The 26,392-nt window shown below is 38.3% G+C and overlaps 1 long non-coding RNA gene across 1 annotated transcript; it reads left to right on the forward strand.

The window, feature by feature from the left end:
• Positions 1 to 477: 477 nt before the first annotated feature.
• Positions 478 to 7,827, forward strand: LOC148130972 (uncharacterized). Its single transcript, XR_015749524.1, has 3 exons — positions 478 to 655; positions 7,363 to 7,405; positions 7,487 to 7,827. It is a non-coding gene; the product is annotated as an uncharacterized LOC148130972 (long non-coding RNA).
• The last annotated feature ends 18,565 nt before the right edge of the window (positions 7,828 to 26,392 follow it).

Genomic DNA, 26,392 nt, shown 5'->3' on the forward strand with positions numbered 1-26,392 from the left:
CTGCTCAAACCCCCACTCCTTTACCCTCAAACTAACCTCTATTGACCTCACCCCATTCCTAAGAGGTCTGTAAGAGGTGTGCATAAGCGCACAATCGTGCCTACCGTCCCCATCCTATTGTCCCCAGTTATTAGTTCCTATTTCTTATCTTTCATCCTGTTTGTTAAATCTTTCCTCCTTTTGTTTTTATGGCTGTATTTTGGCTAAGGATCCCTATAAAGTGGAGAAATCTATTTTGTAAGTATTATGCTACCAACTTCCCATTTGTTTAAGATCCCAACCCAGAAAGACAATTCTTTATTCCTTCCTTACCCATCTCAAGGCTTCTGAACTCCCATTCTGAAAACCAGCTTTGGGTCAAATCCTGGTACATCTTAGTTCAGATTAAGCCTTGAGCTGGGAAAATGATTCATCTGTTTTGAGTCCCTGCAGCTATTGCTGTCAATGCAAATACCATCTCCAGAAATACAGCTTATGTGTGGCATCAGGCTATAAAAATAAATGTAGAGATTTATCCCCTGAAAGTAGAAAAACAACTGAGGGCTTTTCATGGTTACTTCAATAGGACAGATGGACATGGAGAAAAGGAACTGATTAAAATCAAAGAGTTGACTTAAAGTTATCATACTCCAAGCCCTATTTCCTGGGAACCAAGGTACGTAATATTATCCTTGCTTCGGGCTTTGGGGATAACATTTTGCCTCCAAGACAGGAGACTCACTGCTATATATTACTTATTGGCATATAGGCAAATGTTTCTGGTCCTGTCAATAGGACATTACTCTTTTATAAAAATTAAAAATGACACAGCAAATCAGTGAGAGAAAGAAAAAAAAAAAGGAGAGGGAGAAAGAGAGAAAAAAAGAAGGCAACCAATTAGGGAAAAATATGGCTTGATGCCTAGAAAACCTCAGTAAGGTATAAGAAGAAAAGAATAGTTAATTAGGACTCTTAGATTATGCACTCCTAGTTCCTGTATTCAGCCAGAATTTTTGAGAGCTTGAAGGGACTAGAAAGCATAAGGCTGCTGTTCAGGCTGTAGATACTTGTTCTTTTTTGTACTGATAATGATGCATTTAATAATTTGTTCCCTCTTCAAAAAGAAGAGTTAAGTAATTTAGAAATCTAAGAAAAAAACCAGAAGGAAGAAGCATAAGGAGGTTCTTAACTTTGCAAATGTAGCTGGGAATTTTAAGAAATGGCCTAATACAATGTTTCTCAATCTTGGCAACTTTAACATGTGTGGTCTTTGAATCCCGGAATTCCCCAGCCAGCTATGGAGAAAAGCAAAACTTTATATATAGGCAGGAAAAATCAAAGGTATATGTACAGATTAGGTGGGACCTGGCTCAAAAACAGTAACTGTTTTTGAGAGGGACCTTGGAGTCCTAGTGGATGATAATTTGAATATGAGCCTGCAGTGTGCAGCAGCAGCAACCAAAAAAGCTAATTCAATCCTGGGTTGTATAAGCCGAGGCATAGAATCAAGATCTCACGAAGTATTAGTGCTGCTTTACAAAACCCTAGTAAGACCACACCACAACCAATATTGGTCACCATACAATAAATAAGATGTTGAGACTTTGGAAAAAGTTCAGTGAAGAGCAACTAAGATGATCAAAGACCTGGAGACTAAACCATACGAAGAACGGCTGAAGGTTTTGGGTCTGGCTAGTCTAAAGAAAAGAAGAATTAGGGGTGACATGAAAGCAATATTTCAGTATTTGAAAGGCTGCTACAAAGAAATTATTATCCAAAGCACCTGAGGGCAGAACAAGAAATAATGGTTGGAAACTAATCGAAGAGAGAAGCAACCTGGAATTAAGAAGAAATTTCCTTAATTTTCCTTAAATGTGAGGACAATTAAGGAGTGTAACAGTTTGCCTTCAGAAATCATGGGCACTCCATTACGGGAGGTTTTTAAGAAGAGACTGGTATAGTTCTCTTGCTTGAAGAAGGGTTGGATTAGAAGACCTTCAATGTCCCTTCTATTCTATTCTATTCTATTCTATTCTATTCTATTCTATTCTATTCTATTCTATTCTATTCTATTCTAAAGCCCTTCATGGTTTGGAACCAAATTACTTATAGAATTATCTCTCTCCAATTGTTTCTACCCATTTTTTCTGATCTGGCAGGAAGGGCATGCATTATAGAAACGATCACCTAGTACATTTTATTATGTTGGGTAGGCTGTGCTGTCTACAGGTGGCATTCAGCCTTGAATCATTATTCTTAGGATCAAACGACCAATTTCTTTTCCTTTCAAGTTTATGAGAACCTCACATGCAATTTTTCTTCCTACAATCCACATCTTGAGAAGCTGTCTTCTGCTCTAACTGTTTCAGCAAAAGTTGATTGCTGCCTTTGTCCAAATGTCCACCTATTTGACATCTATTGTTCTCAACCATTATCTCTCTCTGAACTTGGTCTGGCACCATCTTCTGTGGAGAACCTCAAAAGGGTGAGCCTTTTAAAACTCGGCTGAGCTGTCATTTTGGTTACCGTTCTTGTCAAAAGAAATGGGAAGAAGTAATGGGGGTTACAGCTCAGCTAATATAAGCAGTGAACCTTCTGGTAGCTGCCAGCTTAGATTTTTAAATAAATGTCAACATTCATTTGAAAAGTTTAAATACATATTTTGCACGCTCTCTCTTTTTTGAAAAAAAAAAAACCTTCTTAATCCCATTTGGTGATATAAAGCTTTTTCAATTAACTTTTTGAACTACTAACAGGAACTGCTAGGTTCTGTAGAGGAATCCAAAGCAGTGCAAGCTGAATGCCAAGAAAACATTAATTGGTTATAAGTGGACATTGGCTTAGTTGGCAAAAGAAATACCACTTTACCATTTTGTTCATCAGTTTGATGGCACAAGGCAAATATATACAAAGGCATAGACATAGATTTAGACATAGAAATGATGAAGAAGATAATCAATGATGATGATAATCGTTGATGATAATCAATGATGATGATGATATCCATACAGTCATGACTGACTACTGGCAATTCTATGGGTCAAGTTTCTCCACATCTTCTGAACTTGCATTGTTCCCCCCAGCCCCAAAAACTTTAACCTTAGACTGTCTACTATTGACCTCACCCCTTCCTAAGAAGTCTGTAGGGGCGTGCATAAGCGCACCAACGTGCCTACCGTCCCTGTCCTATTGTTTCTCTTATTCTTTTATTTTTCTTATATGTACCCATATCATGTATTCACAACTATGTATACACTTATACTTATTATCTTGTAAACAATTGGCAAATCAAATAAATAAATAAATAAATAAATAAATAAATAAATAAATAAATAAATAAATAAATAAATAAATAAACAAACAAGGAGGTCTTGGGAAGACCAACATTCACATTCATTTTATACAAATATGTTTCTCTCCATGATCTGGGATTTCATTTTATCACAATCCTGGATCCCCTTGGAGAACTCCATTTTGTAAAGGTGTTCTCTAGCCAGGAATGGGCTGCTGGGCGTTCTCAGGAGTTCAGGAGAGCCCCTAGCTAATGTGAGCGGACAAAAGCTATTTTGAAATATCCTGCTTGTTATAAGGGAAATGTCTCAAACTCAGGCTAAAGAGGAGTTGTAACAGTATAAGGAGATGTTCAAATCAAGCTGAAGAGATAAACAGGATGTGGAAGAGTTGAGAACAGGAGAGTGGCCATGAACTGTAGCAAAGTGTGTGAAAAACTGGATGCCGGGTAGAACAATGGAGAACTGTAACAGAGTGCATACGTGCCAGAAACTGTACAGTTGCTTTTGCCCAAAATGTATATGTGTCAATTTGAAACAGGAAGAATGGGGGAGCTAAGCCCTCGTAAGAGGGGGGCAGTTAAGGGTATAAAAGTGCCGTTTGAATTTTGCTCATGCTCCTTCAATGCCTGAGGGAACCCGCTTTTTTGCAAACACGTGAATAAATTCTTGTTTTCCTTGGATCAATTAACCTTGTGGTGGTCTTTTAAGTAGCCTCCCACCTCTACACACTAAGATTCTGTGCAGTTCGGAGAACCCCCAATCCCACTCCTGGCTGGCCCTGCTCACCCCACCCCTCCCAGGAGTCCCCATGCGGCCCATTTTGGATGTAGGTAAGTGCAGGATGCACACAGAGGCTCAGGGAGGGGAAAAAACAGGCCTCCAGGAAGTTCAGGAAGGGGAAATGGGCCCATTTCTGGCTTCCCAGAAGCCTCCGGAGCCCAGGAAGGCTGTTTTTGCCCTCTCAGAGGCTCAAGGAAAGCCTCTGGAGTCCGGGGAGGGCAAAAATGCCCCCCCCACCATGGTGCAGGAGGCCGACTAGGCCACGCCCACCATGGCCACGTCTGCCAGCAACTGGGCAGAGATCCCTTTGCTAATATTTTTGAAGCCCACCCCTGTCTCTAGCAGTTCTTCAAAACTCCCTGCTGCATTTGCCAGCCTAGAAATTAGTTGAGTTTTTATCTCCATTTCACCTGGAGAAGGTGAAATTCCCCAACAATTTCTCAAAAGCAAGACTTCTCTTGAGAAGTAACCTTAGCATCACCACTGAAGAAAGAAAAAAGAGAGAATTTAAGAAGCATTTCTTGGGATCTAGTAGTAGCATGGCAAGCTAATATAAGGGAAGAAGTGGTTGTTCAAAGCAAGTCAAGACATTGAGGTGCACTAAAGTAGTCCAGCGCTAAAGTAGTCCAAGTACACCATATTCCACTAACTGGATTTTTTTTTTTTTAAAAAAAAAGAAAGTCTCTCCTCTTTCAAAGAAATTCCCAAAGCAAAGTCTCTTCCATTATTTTATAAAGGTAGAAAAACTGCAGCACTAATATTTACAATTAGAGAATACATTTGGAATGTCCTTTTCAGGCTTTTTAAGCAAGTTAGTTTTGTGGGGGGAAAACCAAAAGTGCACTCCAGTCTGTTGCATTAATTAAGGATCCTTTCAGATGTCACATTTGCGTGTGAAAGAGTATATGTGTGAATACATGTAAAAAAAGTGTTTTCTGTGTATAATTAATTTCAGTATCAGCTGCAAGCTTTCTCTGCCATTGTCCCTACCATTTGGAATATTTTACACACACACATACACACACCAAAAAAGGTGAGGCGGGTTCCCAATTTCCTTTAGAAAATATGTAAAGGCTTGGCTCTGCCATTTTGTCTGGGACTCATAATGGGGTACATAGCTGTGGGGTTGATTAATGCCCTAAAAGCTGTCCCTTCAGCTTTTAATTAACCTTTAATGTCACATTTTAACTATTCATGCCCTGTTAAATTTTTTATATTCATTATTTGTATTTATTATTTGTATATTCTCCAGGAGCCTTCTATAATGGCAATGGGCAGTTTCTAAATATGATGATAGATAGATAGATAGATAGATAGATAGATAGATAGATAGATAGATAGATAGATAGATAGATGATAGATAGAGAGAGAGAGAGAGAGAGAGAGAGAGAGAGAGAGAGAGAGAGAGAGAGAGAGAGAGAGAGAGAGAGAGAGAGAGATGCATACATACATACATACCATAGATAGATAGATAGATAGATAGATAGATAGATAGATAGATAGATGGATGGATGGATGGATGGATGGATGGATGGATGGATGGATGGATGGATGGATGGATGGATGGATGGATGGATGGGTAGGTAAGTAGATAGGTAGATAGGTACATGATAGATAGATAGTTGTTTTATGTTCTCCCTCAATAAGTAGTGAAATAGTTAAATGTTGCTTAATTCATTCTTTTCCTAAAGGGAAATCTTTTTTCAAAAGCAAACAAAAAAAAGCGAGTGAGAGAGAAAAGATTGTAAATAGTGATACTTTGAAAAGAATCTCTGAACCTTGCAGCAGCTAATCACATTTTAATTTTGACGTATGGCTCATCCAGTGACAGAAGAGATAAAGAAAATATGTTCTTTTTTTATCATGAAGAAATCAGATTAGTTAAAAGAATTAAAAGTCATTGCCAGCAAACCTTGACAAGCTTTGGTAATAAATATCCATGTCTGTTGCTCTGAATATTTTTTTAATACTTATTAGGGGTTGGTTGCATTGTCAGCCAGATGTTTAGATTGGATTTGGCATTTATATCCACCCATCAAATCCCTTCTTGAGGATTTGGGAGCAGAGGTTGTTTGATGATGTTAAAGGTATTACACCCTCGGAATTTAAGCTGTTCCAAGTAAAGCTGCCTTTTGCAATTGACTGATGGTGATTTTGTGATTGACTCAGGATTTGGGTTTGGTTAGTCTAGAGACAAGAAGGACTAGGAGGGACATGACAGCAGTATTCCAGCATTTGAAAGGCTATCACAAAGAAGAGGGAGTCAATTTATTTTCCAAAGCACCTGAGAGCAGGAGAAGAAACAATGGAAACTAATCAAGGAGAGAAGCAACATGGAATTAAAAGGAACTTCATAACAGTGAGGACAACTAACCAGTAGAACAGCTTGCCTTCAGAAGTTGTGGGTGCTTCCTCTTTGGAGGTTTTTAAGAAGAGACTGGACAGTCACTTATCTAAAATGGCACAGGGGGCTGGACTAGAAGACCCCCAAGGTCCCTTCCTGCTCTATCCTGATTGATTATCAATGCCAAGTGGTGATCCAAATCTTTTGGAATTATACTCAAGGTGCCTATCATTATTGGCAGTATCTTTGCTTTCTTTTTTGCCAATCAATCTACTTCTATTTGCAGCTCTTTTATTTTGGGATTTGCTCCAATTCTTTCACTTCTGTTCTGCGGTCTCCAGGTACTGTCATGTCTGCTATCCAGATGTTTTTTTGGCTTTCTTATCAACAATGGTTAAATCGGGGTTGTTATAGGGTAATTGCCTGTCTGTTTGGATTTTAAAGTTCCAGAGCACTTTAGCTTCTTCATTTTTTATTATTTTGTCTATTTGTGGTCCCACCAGTTCTTGCCTGCAAGCAAATGGTATATCTTGCAGCTATTCCAATGTACCATAGTTGCCACCTTGTCATTATGTTGTTTGTAATCAGTCTATGCAGCCTTTTGTAGCAGCTAACTCGATGGTCCATTGTTTCTTCAGCTTCTTTGCACAAGTGGCATTTGCTGTTTGTTACTGTCTTCTCAATTCTGTCTTTGTATGAATTTGTTTCTTAAGGCTTGGCCTTGTGCAATCAGATTAAACCCCTCTATGTCTTTCTTAAATTTTCCTGCTCTTAGCCATTGCCAAGTCTTCTTGTTATCCACTGCTAATTTTTTAATGTTATATTATTCATGTACTTTGCCTTTCCATGCATGTTTTCTATTCTTCATTTGGTCTTTCTTGTTGGCCAGTTTTATATACTAGCTTCAGTGCATTTTCTTCATTGTACTGCAGATATTCTTTCAACGCCCTTTTTCTTCTTCATGAGTCTGGTGTACTTGCAACATTCTAAGCTGACCTATTTTTCTTTGGTAAGTAGATTCTATCAACATTGCTGAGTGCACAAAAACCAAAATTCATTGTCATAATTTTTCTGATCTTCCTATCTACAGCTTTCAGTTCTGCTTGAGTCCATTCCATACTCCAGCTAGGTATTCACTGGAATTCCCCAGTTAATTGGAGGGTATTTCCTCCACTGACTTTGGACTTTAAGATCTTCTTCACTGCCATGATGTAATCACTTCTAACTTTCTTCTTGACTTCATTGTGTTTGATGCCTGATGTTGTCAGCTTGAAGGATGCCCAGGTATTTGTAGTGAGGGATTTGGACATCTCAAACATAGCCACTGGCTCACTGGCTATGGATGCAATAAGAATGGAGAAATAAGCTGACTTTGCCATTCTTATTGCCACAATTTTATAAGTTTTAATAAAAATTCTCTATTGTGCTTGATTGGATTTGCTGTTTGTCTTCCTTCTGCAGAACTCTAGGTGTCTCTGGTGTTGTTTCATTTCCCAGAGCTGTTCGACAAACCAGGCTGTGCTGCAGAATCCACAAGCATAGAATCCACATGATCCAATCCAAGACTCTCTTTGTATATACATTCAAAGCCATGATCTCAGTTGAGCCATGCAGTGGAGATTGTTGCAATTCCAAGTTCTCCCTGAAACCCTACATCCTATCAGGTGCCTCGGATGGATTAATCAAGTAGACCCTTCCTTCCTGGATCAAGAGGTTGGTCACAGAGAACTAAAAACTCAAGAGGGAATTATTTGTCTACGGCAAAGGATTGAGGGTTACATCCCCCATTTCCAGATTGCACAACCATGGCCTCAAGATAAAACCCAGATCTAAGGTGAGACCACCACTGTGGGTTTGACATCCAATAAGTTGGATCAGGTTCATTGCTTTTCTACTGGTCAAGAATTGGTATCCTCCAACCCAAGTTCCAGAGAAGGCAGGTTGAAGTCCCCCAGACCAATGATTCTAGGGCACTCCATTGCCAACTTGATTCTTTATTTGATGTGCACTATTCTCAAATTTGCGGTCCATATCAGCAACAGGCTCATAATGGCCTGGACAATGAACCTTTTCAGAGCTAAAATATTGAGTTATCTCCTTCCCATAGATTCTGTCTAATTCAAAAATCCATAGGGCCCTATTATTAGGGATATACACCCTAGCAGAACCTGCATGGCAGTCAGGCAGTCAGGCAGATATATGAGATAAAAGGTTTTTTTTTTTTTTTTTAAACAAGTTTTATTAATTTTTAAAACACACAAATTATCATTATTCATTACATGTTTAAACCTTTTTCCTTGTAAATTTAACAAGTCAGATAAATTATGATTCTGTTTTAAACCATTTCCATATAATATACCAAAACCTCTTATTCAATTTCTCTTTACTTCTCTTTACTCTTATTCAATATCATTATTATTATTTCATCTGTTTCTTTCTGACTTAGTTACCATTATTCTCATTCTATATTTCTACAAGTTTTTACCAATTCTCCCCCAAAAAAACATATACACACAACACACAAAACATAAAAAAATATCTTTTGGAAAGTAACTTGGACCCAGGTGTCTCTCTCTTCATGGACTTCAATTATATTCATGCTCATCTTACATATCATTACTTATTTTATTTACCATTCTAAGCCTTCTATATTAACTTCTCCACATATTTCACACTTCTTAATTCTACCTTAATTAATCATCTTAGTTTAAATCATTATATTTGTATCTTTTGTCCATTTTTATCATCCCTTTGTCTCATCCCTTATGAAAAAAAGAAAATCAGTTTCTCCTGAAATCATTAATCAGAGTATGATGCCTTTCTATCTCCCCCTAAGTTAATCAAATTAATCTTTTAAAATAATATCTAATACCCAATCAGATTTTGCTTGGTACATTCTATCTAACTAATACATCCAACATAATTAAGTGCATAATTAGAGAATAAGTCCAAATATTAAAAAGAAATACTATAATAAAAATTTTATAATAACATCAATACCATAATTTTATTAAACTCTTTAATTAAAACAATATTCTAAACCTCTCCTATTATTAAGTTTTAAAACCAATCATTTTAACATTTTAACATTTTAATCTCTTATCAACTCTTAAACCATTGCAATACTACCATCTCATCTTATGTACCTTGCAAAATCTTTTTTTTTTTTTTAAATTATACTTTATCCATTATCCATAAAAATTCCTTTTTCCATTTAATTTCAAACGTTGTAGCTTTTCTCCACCTTTTCCCTTTCTTTCTTTTCCCAACAAACCTTTCTACCCCCTTCTTCTAGCCTCTGCCTTACCGGCTTCCCTTCTCTGTCGTATTTCTTTTCCCCTTTGTTTACAATCATCATATTGGTTTTGCACTTTATTTTTCCCTTTCTTAAATGTTTTTTAGATCTTAAGTCCTTAAATCCTTTAGTTTTCTTCTTTTTCTTCTTTTCTTTTCTTTCTCTCTTCCTTTTTCTGGATCAAATTCTGAGATTCATTAAAGATGGCTCCTTCCTTTCTTTCTTGTTCCTCTGCTGTCTTCATCTGTTGTAATTTTTGTTGATAATTAGTAAGCGCCATTTCTAAGAAAAGGAAAGCTTCTTCCACACCATTTCTTAGTTCCTCAACAGAAAGAGCCATTATAAATCTTTTCTTTTCTTTTCTCCTTCTTTCTTCTTACAACAACCAGAATATTCAAAAGAAAATAAAAAAGATAAAACAGTCCCAAAGTTATCGATCAGTCCAAACCAAGGCAGAGTTCTCACTTTCTCCTTCTGGGGTGATATCAATCAAAGAGAAAGAAAGTCCAAATCTGTTTAAAGTCTTGTTACAATATATTCTAGTCTTCAAATCCTTAAGGCATCTGCTCCAACAAATCTTAGCATACAAATATTTTCTTTTTAATCCTCTCTTCCCACTCATCGCTAAAACCAATTTCCACCTAAAAAAATAGGTTTCTTAATATCCAGTTATTTATTCCGTAGGAAAAGAGGGAAAGCTATCCTTTCAGCACCTTCAAGCAGCCGCTTTTTTCCTCTTCTGGCAGGTATTATTCAGAAAGTCATACTTTTCAGGAATTTTATTAAATATGTCTTAGAGTCCTAGGAGCCAAGAAAAACTTTCTCCTCTCAATCACTTTCTCCACTTCCTCCTGCGCATTCTTACCCGGCTGCCAGCTTCTTTGTGGCGGCCATTACGGACCGCCGCTGCACCGTCCTGGGAAAAGGGGTTCTGCCGGCCAGGAGGGGGTCTGCAGCACCCCAAACCCTTCTCCGGATCCCCTACCTTCAGCTGCCCCTGCAGGGCAGCCTAGCTCCGCACCCGGCTGGGTCGGAGCCCCAAAAACGGCTAGCGCGCAGGGATCGCGTAGCCGCAAATCCCTGCCGCCGCGGCCGACAAACCGGAAGTCCAGATAAACGTTTTTGTAGCTTACACTCAGTAAAACAGATACAATGTGCTAGTTAAATAGTTTATTCCAGTAAGATTATAGCATAGTCAAACAGTCCATATATCATTCACTATTTCAGTCCGGTCGGGATTATTCAGTTGCAAAGTCCAGTGTCGAAAAAAGAGGTCAGTAAACTTACAAATATCAGTCCAGTAATATATCTCTTCGCAGTAGAGATATGAAGAAGTCAAACCTCCTTTCTTCCTTCAGCAACAGCAGAGAACACGCAGTTAACAATCCATCATCGCCAGCAAGCAATCCAGTAAGCCAGCAATCAATCCAGTTCTCTTGCTCCTCTTATGGCGATTTACAGCCGCACCCAAAATTACAAGCTTTGCAGTTAAAGTGACACACACTTAAACTCACTATCATAGTCTATATATATTATTTTACCCAAACTGCGTTAGGTAACCTATGTTTTTCCTAACATACTCCCCTTTTGGGTAATATAATAATATATATCTATTTACATCCTTAAACCATAGTTGTCACAACTTTGTTTATGTTTGACTGAACCTTGGGCCTTTGTAAACTGATCAGCAATATTTTCTTCAGTCATACAATATTCCAATCTTATTAAACCATTTTTTACAGATTGTCTTACATTCAGATATCTAAGATCTGTATGCTTAGATCTCATTTTTACAGCAATATTTGTAGCCAACCATATGCCTGCTTGATTGTCCTCATAAACTACAATAGAATCTTTAACAGTTATTCCCATATCTAATAACAACTGTTTATACAGAATTAAATCAGTACATAATAAAGATAGACATGAAAATTCTGCTTCCATTGTGGACATACTTATGTGTTGCTGTCTAATTGACCTCCAACCAATCAGTGCTTTTCCTAATAGTATAGCCGCACCTGAAGTTGATTTCCTAGTGTTTATGTCTGTTGCAAAACTTGCATCAGCATATGCACTTAAAATCAGATAATCTTTTGGCTCCAAATACAATGCATAGTGCATTGTCCTTTAAGATATCTTAATATACATTTTGTTGCTTGCCAGTGTTGTTCAGTGGGTTCAGCGTTGAATCTTGCCAATTGATTTATTGCCATAAGCAATAGCTGGCCTTGACCAATTACTAATATATGATAAACTACCAATTAACGATTGATAAATAATCTTATCAAATTTTGGACTTTGAGCATCAGTGTGGCCAAATTCCTGACTCATTGGAGTTTTAGCCGGCTTACAAAGTTCCATCTTGTATGTTTTTAGTAATTGATAAATCTTACCCTCTTGAGATATCTTATAGCCACTTTTGGTTTTATTTATTGTCAATCCTAGATACTGTTTTATCTCTCCTAATTGCTTTAATTTTATCCTCTTACCTAATAATGATATTATTTCAGTAGCTTCATTATTAGTTTTTGTAATTAAGGCAATATCATCTGTAAACAACAATAATAATGACACTATTCCATTTGTCTCTCTCTTAAATACACATGGATCAGCTAAACCTGCTTTAAACCCTATATTGGTTAATTCCTTAACAATATATTGGTTCCATTCAGTAACCAGATTGTTTTAATCCATAGAGACTCTTTTTAAGTTTCCAACAGTCATTATTATTTTTATCATCCTTAATTCCTACTGGTTTCTTTAAGTATATAGTGTGCTGCAATGGTGCATGCAGATAGGCAGTTTCTACATCTAAGTGATTTATAATATAATTCTTCTTAGCTGCCCACACTAAAGCTGCTCTCAAGGTTGTTGCTTTTAGACTCGGTGCAAATACTTCATCATAATCACATGCAGTTTGATTAAATCCTTGAGCTACCAACCTAGCCTTATGGGTAACAGTCCCATTTTTACCTGTTTTTAATTTAAATATCCATTTACAGCCAATGGACTTTTTACCTGGAGATAATTTAACATTTTCATATACTTCCATTTGTTTCAATGAATTTAATTCTTTCTCCATTGCTTTTTGCCAATTTTCCTGTTCCTTTACTGATACATTCTAAGTTCTTCAACAGTAGTTGGAACTTTACTAACTTGGCAAACTACACTTGCTTGATACCTGTCAGGTGGTCTGGTTTCACGTGTTGATCATCTAGGTATTACAGGGCTTACAGGTGGACTTTCATGTACTACCTGTTCCTGGTTATCTATTTCTTCCTGTTCACCTATTTCTTCCTGTTCTGGTCCTATGTGCTCTTCCTGTACTTCCTCTTTAATTGTACTCTTCTTATTACTGATTTGTGATTTTGGTCTTTGTAGGTTTCTATGATTACTTCATTACTTGAATCTTGTTCCAGTTTTTCCCATCCTACATGTTCTAGGAATTGTGCACTAGCACACAGTAAACTCTAGGTGTACCTTTTCCCAGAATCTGTATGATTTGTGATTAGATTCATAACCTACAAAGAATAACTTTTAGCCCTATGCTGCCCCTTATGTCTCAGTTGTGTAGGAATATGCACCCATGCTGGTGCTCCAAATGTGTGCATGTAGCTTAGGTCAGGTTTTCTACCATGCCACCGTGTGAATAGTAATTCACCTGTTGTTGAGTTAACAACATTATTCAATATATGATTACCACACATTATTGCTTCTCCCCACAAAGTTTCAGGTAATCCTGAATCCGACAACATAGTACAAGCCATTGCCTGTATTGTTTGGCCTCGTCTTTCTATAAAGAAATTATGTTGTGGCCTATATGGTGCAGACTTTTATGTTCAACACCTGCCATCTTCATTCTATTTTGGAATTTATTATTTATAAATTCGTACTCATTATCAGTTACAAGAGTTACTAGTTTCCTTTTAGTTTTTTTTTTCTGCAAACTTCAACCAATTAAAGAAATTTTGATATGTTTCTGTTTTACTCTTCATTAAATAACAGAAACCATATGTGGAATAATGATCCATTATGCTTAATATATAACGAGCACCTCCCACACTTGGTTTTTTAGGACCTATAATATCAGCAAATACGACCTCTAGAGGTTCCTTTGTCTTAAATCCATTTATTCTATTTGCTGGTATTACCTTGCTTTTTTTCTTGACTGCAAGCATTGCAGTGCAAATACTTACTGCAAGGCTTCAGTTTTATACCTTCAGACAGTTCAACCATTTGCTTGAGCATTTTAAAATTTATATGCCCTAAACGCCTGTGTAACAAATGTATGCATTCATCATGAGGTTTAATGTTATTATATACTGTGTTAGCTACCTCTAATGAATTATCATTTAACACATACAATTCACCTTTTAAAGTCGCAGTCACTTTTTTACCTTCTTTTTCTATTATGCAGTTTTCTCCCTAAAGGTAACTACATAACCTAGTTTTAACCAAAACTCTAACCAAAGCAAATTAAACTTAAGTTGTGGTACATATAACATTTTTACATTTTCTTTTATGCAAGAACAATGTGCAATACCATCACCTTTTGCTTTCATTTTCCAACCATTAGCTAACGATATCTGCTGTGAACTCGTGGACATCTTAACAAATCTTTTCTTATCTTTCGTTATGCAGTGCGATGCTCCACTATCTACAACCCATAAATTATTATTCACAGTTTTGTTGCTATACATGGCTAACTCTATGCATTTTTCATCCTTTTGATGCCTTTTAGCATTCTGGCTGGCATTGTGGCTTTTTCCTTTCTTGCAGAATCTAGCCAAATGTCCTTTTCCTCCACAATTAAAACATTTTCTAATTGTATAGGCTGTCGTAGATTCTTTATCTTCTTCTTTGGTTGTTCCCTTCTGAGTTGATCCCTTTCAAGCCTTCTCCTGGCTTCTTCAATTAATCTGCCAGTAATGTCAGTTAATGTGAGGTTATCTTTTGGCAGTACTTCCAGTGAAGTTACATAGTCGCCATAGCTCTCATCTAACGAAGACAAAATTATATAAACCTGATGGAGTTCTGTGAAGATAAGTTCTTTTTCATGCAGTTCCTGAAAAATCCTCTTCATAGTGTTTATATGTGTCAACATGTCTCCATTCTTTTGAAGATGTGTTCTGAACAGCTTTCGTGTAAGATTTATATGTGCTCCTACACTGTCTCGAACATAAATCTTCTTTAAATTCTCCCAACATTTTGCAGCTGTTTCTTCTCCATGAATATGGACAAGCTGCTGGTCACAGAGTGTCAGTCCTATTATATAGAGAGCTTGCTCATTCTTCAGTTTATATTGTATTTTCTGGGCATCATCCTCATCTTCCGGATCCCAAGCATCTACCTCTGGTGGGTTTTGAATTATACTCCACAAACCTTCTCTGTGTAGAAGTAGGCTACATTTCATAGACCATGAAACATAGTTTGTTCCATCCAGTTTGGATATTAGAGACAAACTTTGTAAATTGACTTGTGCCATCTTTTTTCTGGATATTAAACTATAATTAATAGCACAGCTGTCTGTTTACAGTATTGTGTAACTACACAAACTCTCACTTTATATAAGCCTGTTATATCCTGGTTAGTCTGACTGTGCAGCTGGGCCCATAACCAGTGTTAGGGATATACACCTAGCAGAACCTGCACGGCAGTCAGGCAGGCAGGCAGATATATGAGATAAACGTTTTTGTAGCTTACACTCAGTAAAACAGATACAATGTGCTAGTTAAATAGTTTATTCCAGTAAGATTATAGCATAGTCAAACAGTCCATATATCATTCACTATTTCAGTCCGTCCGGGGATTATTCAGTTGCAAAGTCCAGTGTCGGAAAAGAGGTCAGTAAACTTACAAATATCAGTCCAGTAATATATCTCTTCGCAGTAGAGATATGAAGAAGTCAAACCTCCTTTCTTCCTTCAGCAACAGCAGAGAACACGCAGTTAACAATCCATCATCGTCAGCAAGCAATCCAGTAAGCCAGCAATCAATCCAGTTCTCTTGCTCCCTCTTATGGCGATTTACAGCCGCACCCAAAATTACAAGCTTTGCAGTTACACACACTTAAACTCACTATCATAGTCTATATATATTATTTTACCCAAACTGCGTTAGGTAACCTATGTTATTCCTAACACCTATTCCATGTTTATTAGGAACAGAAACATGCCTAATTTCATTAGAGGCTCAAGTGTACCTCCACTTTTTGAGATATAGCCTTGACCACTGAGATTACCTCATGGTATAAATGAACAAACTAATGCTTCTTTAAAAGCCCTTTAGTTTTTTTGACTTTGCAACATAACTTTATTCTGTCCGGGTTCAACTAGTCTGATTTAGGATGCTGGATTTTTCAGGTAATATTTTGTGATGATTGGCTCTGACAACTTTGTTCAGAAATAAAACAGAGGATTATTGAGCTAAGAGGGACTTAAGCTACATTCTAAACAACTACAATTTAGGCACTCAAGAAACTATTCACTTCATGCAGATATTCCATTAATTGTTTGTACCCAGCACATATAAGGCTTTTTACATTAGCCAAACTTGACATTTTACCTTCACTTTTCCTGGAAGGGAGATTTCATAGACACCTATAAACAATGTTTTTTGCCTGTGTCCTTTGGAAAAAATCAAATCAATACCCTTCTTCTCTGTCCCTTTTACTCAATCTGGCATGAAGATTTAATTACACTTTTTTTAACTTACAGGCACAGCAAAAGAGAAGCTGATCTTATTCTGCTCTTTTGAGCAAACACTGTAGAGATCACCTCCAGAAGTTAAAGCTAAATTCTGTATAATTGCTGTCACTGTTCACTGCAAGATACTAACCTATTTTAAAATTTAGGGATGCTCCAGGCAGAATTTTAAAATGAGCACTTCACGTTCAGGCATTGTTAAAGAATATCCAACAACGGCAAATAAATTTACATTCATAAATTACAGGTAGTCCTCGCATTATAACTGGTTGATTAGCAACCCTTTGAAGTTACAGTGAACCTTCCCGGGTTTACTTAACAACCTGGTCACAAAATTCCAATGGCTGCCCCTCCAGTGATCACATGACCACATATCAGATATTTGGCAACCGGCCCATATGATAGCCATTTGCAGCTTCCGGTGGTCACGTGACCATTTTTTATAACAGTTTTGCTGAAAACTTCATTTAGTTCTGGTTTTTGGCAAAATTGGTCCATCCCGAACAATGGGTTTCCTTTACAAATACAGTGGTTGTTTTACAACCATGGCATTTGCTTAAAGACAGCAATAAATAAGGCTGTAAAATTGAGTCATTTTATGGCTATCATGATGTAACCATAATAGGCAGGCTCCATTGCATTCATAAGTTGAAGACTATAATGTTTATCTTCCAAGAGCTATCACATAAGTGGCTTAATATTCAGTAGTTATGAAATTAAAATTTACATATTTTATTATTGTTGTAGTTTAATAATTGGAAGTTTATCTAATAGTTTTAGAAACTCAGTAAATTAGTTGGTATCCTTTTGATTTCTTTAATATCCTATGTTAATTGTTTGTGATGTTTTGGATTTTTTTTCTTAGTAGATATACAATTGTACTCACCCATGGTCATTGATCATAATCAAAGTCTATCAAATAAAAATCAACTCAGAGCCTGGATGGAATTCTAGTTCAAAAACCAAACTTTAAAATTTCTGCTAACAACCAAAGTTTTAGCTATTTCAGTAGCAGCTTTTGAGCTGTAGTCAACTCAAATATTAACAAGTCATGATTATTGAATAAAAGCTTACAATTGTGAAGTAGGGTACACTATTCCAGAACATTAAATAATAAAAATTGGAATGAACATTTCTTTGCACTTTATTTTTGCATTTTAGACACCATAATTGTGCTCTGTTCTGCTCTCATATTGTTCTGCATCTGATATTGTCTGTACATTGCTTCCATCAGCAACATAGTTGTCTTTTGAACAAAGTAAAAAAAAATGAGACACTTTTCAAAGTGAATGCCACACGGGGGAAAATATTTATAAGGTTCTGATCGTGCTGCACCTGATGTTCTTCTGACAATGGATTTCCAATTGGTCCTCAATTTTTCTTCCCTTGTGACTTCATTTCATCTAACGTACTCTTAATGCGTTTGAATTCTGAATTTTTCCTGGAAGTGGTTTTGAGCCTCCCTGTTCATAAGATATTGCGGAAGGTGCAAACGGTACAACAATCACATTGAGCAAAAAAAAAAAAAAAGGCTTGGTATAAGAAAGAAGATTGAAGCACCTGTTTTGCAATCAAGAAGTACCATTCAATCCTTGACATTGCCAGGTAGAAATTGGGAAGTTTCCAGTCAGAAATTCTGGAGAAATTTATTTATTTCATCATATTTATATAGCAACCCACTAGGAGTGGGATGCAAATATTTTTTACTACCATTTCTGTGGGTGTGGCCATGTGACTAGGTAGGCATGGCTGCTTCCTTTTTTGCAGCACCCCTCCACCCGTTTTTGGCCTCCTGGGCCTCAGGGAAGCCTCCTGGGGGGGGCATTTTTGCTCCCAGGAGGCTTCCCTGAGGCTCAGGAGGCCAAAAATGGAGTGCGGGGGGGGACGGACACCCCGTGTAATCTTTTTCTTGCCTCCTGGGCCTCAGGGAATTCTCCTGGTCGAAGCAGTAAGACAGTGAGGGGATCCCGGCATAGCTGATCATTGGAACAGCTGATCATCAGGAGGGGAAAAAAAGAAATACCTTAAGGAGTGACTGGTTGGGGGAGAATACAGTCAGCAATGTCGGGCATGCACGCAATGTTGCCCATACGCGATAAAGACTGACTGGGCAAGAAGGGGAGGGGTAGGAGGAGAGGGGTGGGGCTGTCCAGGGCATGATTTGCCGGTTCTCTGAACTGCACAGAATCATAACAACCGGTTCTATAGAACCGGTCCGAACCGGTAGAATCCCACCCCTGCAACCTATCTTATGAACGTGATTCTCGGCAGCACACAATAAAAACAAACCATAAAAAACATCATTAACAATTATACCAAATAAAAACATTAATATTGTTTAAAAATACCAGGTTAGATTATCTTTGATGTTACATATAGTGTAGCCATCTCACCAGTTCTCCATTTTTCTCAAATTCCCAATTTGAGATTTAACCGTAATTTAAGGGACTTTTGGAAAATTGCCAGAAATTGGGCCAATCTCACCTCAGAAGGAGGTGAGGATGTTCCAAGGGAGGACACCATGACAGAAAAGGCTCTTCTCCTGGATCGCTCCACATGTAACTACTTAATCAGTAGAATCCACAACCTTAACCCTTCTGTGGGTTTTGAGAGGATAGGCAAAAGTAATGGGAGTGAAAAGGTTCCTCAAGTAATCCGGTACCTCCCACTTTTGCCAGAGATCATTTAAAAAGCATGATAAAATGGTGGTTCTGTTCATACCAATCCTGACTGAAATGGGTCCAGATAATCTGCTTCATCCGCATGAAGCCACTACCTTCTCACTCAGCTTCCCTGAGAAGAGGGAGGTTAAATGCTGGACAAAAATTACCCAATATGGTGGGATCCAGCCATGGTTTCTTGAGGAGGGGGGCAGTATTTCTTTAAGAAATGGAGGAATAACCGAACCCAAGGAAGAACCTATCAACACAACATGCCTCAGGCAGCTTTATTTAGCCAGGAGGCAATGGATCTTAACAAGAGGTGGGCAAGTAACTGTCAACTTGTAAAGCATTCCTGGCTTGCTCTTGAGTTGCCATAAAAAGATGGTGGGGAGATCTGATGGAGCATTTCGTTGCTATGACCAGAAGCACATTCCACACATACCTTTCTCCAGGTTGTGTCTCAAGTTTTCAAATCCAGCTGGAGAGACGTGTTTTCCACAGCCCACAAAAGTGCTTCATGGGACAATGTGATTTATGACACACCCTGGGAGGAGGGGGGAAACAGGGTCATAGGTAAGCAGTAAATTACGTAGGGCAGAGCCGACTGCTCTTAGGAAAAGTGCTGACATGGTGTTCCTAATAAATAATTGACACTGTCCACTTCCTCAGACCCAACAGATTCAACCCATTCCCAGATAACAGGGCAAGATTCCACTCTGGGCATCTCCACAGGACCTGCAACAAGGCCACCATCCAACTGAGAATGAATTCAAATGACTTACTAGTACGTGGCTGCATTCAGACAACACATTAAATCATATCAAGTAAAAACCTAGCACATAACATGCTAAATTCATTGGTTGAGATATTTTTGTGGGTTCATGTTATATAAACCCACCACATATACCAGTGTTATTTTAACCTTGGCAATTTTAAGTTGTATGGACTTCCATGTTGCTGGCTGGGAAATTCTGGGAGTTGAAGTCCACACATCTTAATTTTGCCAAAGGTTGAAATACACTGGGGTACACAGAAAGATAGGAATTCACACCCACCAGCTACTGAATAAAACTAAGACACCATTCTGAAGACTCATACCAAAATGTTCTTCTTTGAAAGGAAAATTCTAAAACAAGTTCTCTTTCCTTAAATGGAGTGAAAATTGGTAAATAACGGTACAAGTTGACTTTGTTGCTTTAGAGCAGTGTTTCAAATATGTGCAGCCCATGTTTCATACTGGCAAGAGAATTCTGGGAGTTGAAGTCCACACATCTTAAAGTTCTCAAGATTGAGAAAATCCTGCTCTAAGGCATCCTTTATTGTTCCAGTCAAATTTATGTGTTTATTTATTAAATTTATTTGCTGTCCATTTCATCGTGAGGCTACTCTGGGCAGCTTTCAATAATGAAATGGGAAAAAAATGATAAAAAAAATTGAAAATAGCAATAGCAAAGGAATAAAACAATAAAAATAAGTACAATAATATGAAATTAAAAAGATGGGTGGGAGGGGAGCAAGAAGCATAGTGGAGAGGTGGGTTCAACTAGTTAATCCAGGAGCCACCTCCAGTGATGTATTGGGTCCCCAAGCTAACCAGCAGAGTCAGTCTAACAGAATAACAGAGTTGGAAGGACCTTGGAGGTCTTCTAGTCCAACCCCATGCTCAAGCAGGTTTTTGCAAATGGTGCAAATTAGTCTGTAGAGATTCTCACTCATCTAGGTCATGGTTGTCTCAAAGGTGCTTTTTCAGGAGGCAATTGGACTTCCTGGTTTTTCTTTTGAAGATGTTTCACTTTTCATCCAAGATGACCTGGATGACTGAGAATCTCTACAGATCTTTAGCTGTACAATTTGGGATGAATACACTTTGAATGGTGAGGGGCTAGGAATGGATTTCCAGAGGGAAAAAATGCAGACTACAGGAACCAGGAGCACTACTCAGGTGACCCTGAGGACACAGATAAACCTCCAAAGAGCTTCAACGACCCTCTAAAAGGATGCAAATGACCAGCTGTCTGTAAGGAATATAAATCCTTCCATTCCCCACTATTCTGTCAGAGCTGAAGAAGCTTCATCCAAGGATGAAGAGTGAAATGTCTTCAAAAGAAAATCAAGAAAGTCCAGTTGCCTCCTGAAAAGGTACCTTTAGGTGCAAAGGAGTATTTAAGCTGGGTTGGCTGGTCTTCTTGTTGCCCAGATAACTGTGCTGTATCAGTTTTCTCTGTCACTTTTAAAATGTTCAACTTGCACACATTCCTACAAGGGGAAAAGGAACACACAGCTTAAATTGGATGAATTTCCTCTGCACCACACTTTGCTGACAGTTCAGTTTGTTTTGTTTACTTCCCATTTTTGGAGCAGCTACATGTTCTTTAATGATCTGGGAACCTCTAATATCTAATTATGGCTGTAATTATTAGTTCAGTAATGAAATGGTTTGGAGACACAATTACATAAGAGCAATTTTGGAGTTGTAAGAGCTTTCTTTTCTTTTTTTTTCAAGAAGAAATCTGCACCTGCCACTGATTAAATTCTTTGCCTTCTGCTATAAAATTGAAAATGCTCAAATATCATTTCCTTCATGAACCAGATTTGCTTGGAGGTTCAGCATTAATTACTATCCCGTGAATGCCTTTAAATCAGGCACAGATTTCCAAGGTGTGAGTATCATAACAGCATGGTAAATCCTTCAGCATTTGCCTAGAAAAAGAGCACTGCCTTTGATTGATGAGCCCAGGCTTCTGAAGTCCTATCTGTTATGTAGCTACAGCCATTAAAGGCATAACAAGAGCACCAGCAGCGAAAAAGTTTAAGGCTGGTGGAGGTACTCTCATAAATCAAGATTCTGTGTGACTGGTTTGGAAATTATTCCCTCTGATTTTCCCAGATGGAGACAAGGTCTTTTGGGCTAGAGTTTTGCAAAAAATAAAAAGTAAAATACATGCATACCTGTAAATCACATCTGTCACTGCAGTTCATGAACAAATAGTGGGCAAGGACAGTCGTTTCAGAGGATAAAAGTGACAGCAATCGGAAGGAGAGTTAAGTACATTTTCTCTGAATAAAATATTGGGTAGAGGTAAATGCTTTCCAGATATTTAAAATTGCAGCTCAGATCAGCATAACAAACATGGTTATTTATGGTTATTTACTGGACTTCTGTAGGGGACATGGTGGTTCAGTGGCTAAGATGCTGAGCTTGTTGATCAAAAAAAGTCAGCAGTTTGGTGGCTCGAATCCCTAGCGCCGCATAATGGAGTGAGCTCCCGTTACCTGTCCTAGCTTTTGCCAACCTAGTAGTTCGAAAGCATGTAAAAGTGCAAGTAGAAAAATAGGGACCACTTTGTTGGGAAGGTAACAGTGTTCCATGCACCTTTGGTGTTTAGTCATGCCGGCCACATGACCATGGAGATGTCTTCAGACAGCGCTGACTCTTCGGCTTTGTAATAAAGATGAGCACCGAGCACATATGTGCGAGGGGAATCGTTACCTTTACCTTTACTGGACTTCTAACCAGGGTAAGTATTCTGTTCTGTTCTGTTCTACTCTACTCTACTCCATTTTCTCTCCTCTCCTCTTCTCTTCTCTCCTCTCCTCTCCTGTCAACAACATGTGATAATGACCTTGGGAAACAGGAGACCACAACAGTTTGATATGAAGCAGCTGAGTCTGCAGAAGGAATAGAAGTAAAGCCAGTGGTGGGATTCAAAATGTTTTACTACCAGTTCTGTGGGCTTGGCTTGATAGGTGTGGTGTGGCTTGGTGGGTGTGGCTTGGTGGGTGTGGCTGGGTAGGCGTGGCTTGGTGGGCATGGCAGGGGAAGGATACTGTAAAATCTCCATTCCCACTCCATTCCTGGGGGAAGGATACTGCAAAATCCCCATTCTCTCTCCACCCCACTAACCTGCTTTCCAACTCCATTCTTCTGTGCAGGGCAACCAAAGAAGACCCAGCCGATCAGCTGGGACTCGGGAGGGAGAGAATAGATGGGGCCAGTCGGAGGTGCCAGTTCTCCGAACTACTCAAAATTTCTGCTACCGGTTCTTCAAAACTGGTCAGAACCTGCTGAATACCACCTCTGAGTATAGCAAACATCTCAGAAGTGACCCTCCCTAGTTTCTTGGATTATAAATGTGGGAGGGGACCTTCAGATTTACAGCATTCTACTGTCAACTTCGAGGGCTCAGGCCTGCTGCAGCCATCTTTCCATTGTGCAGCTTGCCAAACAGTATGGGAGGGCACACTGTACATCTCAGAGTGCTGAATTGCTTGGGTTCATTAGCCAGACACTTGACATCTGTTACTGTAAGGTTACTTTTTAGGGCTGACAGAGCATACAAAAATGAACTGCAGGTTCCTGAAAGGATGGGATAGAGAAGATCACAACCTCTTCTCAACAGTCGCAAGGACCTGAATAATGGCATTAAGACATAGGAAAGCAGATTTCAACTGAATATTAGGATGAACACACCTTTATAAAAGAATGAGAGCAGTTAAACAGAGGGATTAATTATATTGAGGCTTCCCTTCAAGACATGTATTCATCTAGATCAGGGGTCTCACATGCTGTCCCCACCCTTACCCCATTTAGCGAAGGGGGGGAAAGTCCTGATACATCATGTGACAACACCATGATGATGCAAGTTTGACACCCCTGATCTTGATGGTGGACAATAATCAGTGAGGGATGCCTTAATTTATATTCCCACATTAAACAGGGCCTGGGATTGATGGTTTAAATGATCCGTTCTGTGATTAAATATTTTTCATACTCTTTCTGCTCTTCCTGCTTTAACTCAAGATTAGGAAGGATTTTTCTCCTTATTAAGGACTTTCAATGATCTTCCTTTTAAGGAAAGAATGTGGAACAGTAAGGTTTTGCCATAATTCCAAGAATGATAGGAATTGGGGAAAAAATGCTAGAGAGCATTGGGCTCCAAGAAAATGGAACAAATCCAGGTATTTCATCTCTTACTATGTATTTTTATGGAAGAATTTCATATTAGCTTTTTCCTTTAATAACAAATGCTGGCTCAGAAGAAATGTTGGCTAGAATATGGGAATATTTCAATTGTACCATCTAATCCAAATAAAGAGAAATAATGAAAAGAGACCGCTTAATATTGAATTTTGTTTACCAAGTTATTGCATTCTCAGGAACTCCAAGACTGTTTCTGGTACACTGGATCTTCAAATATATATTTTCAGGCTTTGCTATTTGTGTGACTTTGTAAGATGTATAACTTTGATGTGTTATGATTCGATCCTGAATAGTATAAAACTACATCTGAAAAAGTAATATCAGGGGTGGGATTCTACCAGTTCGCACCTATTCGCTAGAACCGGTTGTTAACATTCTAAGCAGTTCAGAGAACCGGTTGTTAGAAGAAATTACTGGCCTAATCCTGTAAGGAAGTCAGGAAGGAAACATTCTGGTATTGCTTACAGAAACTGCCTCTCCGTTAACCCTTATTATATTCTTGGCAGGACGAGACTTCCTGTCTCAGGAACTTCTCTGGAGTTTTTTCCCCTCCTTTGCTGGTACTTTGCTTGTGTGGAGTGACCATTCAAAATTACAATGGCACTGAAAAAAGTGACTTATGGCCATTTTTCACACTTACGACTGTTGCAGCATCCCCACAGTCATGAGAGGCCAGGAGAGGAGATGCGTGCCTCGATGTGAGTGATCTTGAGTTGGCCACACTCAGCCAATAACATGACCACCAAGCCATGTCCACCACCTAAGCCACACCCACAGAACTGGTTGTTAAAAAATTTGAATCCCACCCCTGAGTAACATGTCCTGTATTATCCATTACCAGCGATTTTTGAACACTGAAAGAAACCCTCCTGTTTCTCTCCAATTTATGTACATTTGGACAAAAGGTTGACAAAAGAGCAATATCTGGTGATTCGATATATTTAATGGCACCAAATTGTCATTCGATCATTGTTATCAGTTACAGATAGTACTCAATTTACAACCATTCCTTTAGAAACAATTAGAAATATGACAGTACAAAAAAAAGAGTGACATCTAACCAGTCCTTATACTTACTACCATCACAGCAGCATGGTGCCATGATCAAGCAACCTGAATACACATTGACTGCCGAGTGTCCAAATTTTTTGATCATATGACCACAGGGATGCTGCAACAGTCATAAGTGTGAGAACTGGTTGTAAGTCAGTTTTTTTAGCACCACTTTAACTTTAAATGGTTGCTAAACAAATAGTCATAAGTCAAGGACTGTCTGTGTGCATAACAGCATCATTGTTCATATTTGTGAGTTATTGGTGGAATCTGTAACTGTGGCATTGACACAATTTCACTGCAATATTGTTAACTCTCATTCATTTGGGAGTGAGAGTGCACATGTAGACCCCTGAAATTATATTACAATTTTTCAACTCACTCAGAGACCCTCTGTGGAAATGGGATGGGATGGGGTGGAGAGGAGTGGAATGAAATGGAATGGAACAGAACAGAACACAACACAACACAACAGCTCAACTTTGCAAGGTGGCCCAGACAAGAAACACACCCAGAAGTAGTAATAGTAGTTTTAACTGTTCGGTCATGTCTAAGTCTTGGCAACTTTATAGACAAGTGCTCTTCATGTTACCATGTCAAGCACAGCTTCTTTCAGTTGTTGGATGTTCATCTTTGATGGTATCAAGTCAGCAAGTTCTTTGCTTTCTCTTTTTTGTTAACCACTCTTAGCATCATTGCCTTCTCCAATGAATTTGCTCATGTGACGTGGCCAAAGTAAATCAGACATAACCTTGTGATTTTGGCTTCTAGTGACCTTTCTGGTTTTATATGATTCAATACTTCTGTTGTTGGTTGCTCTGGCTGTCCATGGTATATGCAATAATATACGTCAGCATCACAATTTCCATAAAGTGTTCTGATGAGATTTTTACAGGATAGTTCACCATTGCTTCCCTAACCCTGCCCATTTATCTGAATTTTGAACTGGCATATGATTTGTTCTATATGTTAGTGTGTGTGCAGATCAAAATGCAGCTAAATCCACCTATCTTTCAATAAAACAGACTGTGTGTGTAGATCTGAATGCTCTATTGAAAGAACAGGATGTGGTGAAACTGGGGAAAATAGGGATACATACAATGAGCACCAAATACAAGATAGACAGTATTAAGTTACTGCTGAACATAACAATTAATAAATACAAACAATTTAAATCTCACCAGCAATGCTCTGTGTGGATATGAGTTTGTACTTGGATGATCATGTGCTTCTGCCTTTTCCAAATGCTAAAGGAAATGGAGTCTGGCTTCCTAGCATGCACTTGGTTTGAGGGTGTGGG

This window comes from Notechis scutatus, chromosome 4 (assembly GCF_049901735.1).
Source record: "Notechis scutatus isolate UNSWTSFEM ecotype Mainland chromosome 4, rNotScu1.2, whole genome shotgun sequence".
Lineage (NCBI taxonomy): Eukaryota > Metazoa > Chordata > Lepidosauria > Squamata > Elapidae > Notechis > Notechis scutatus.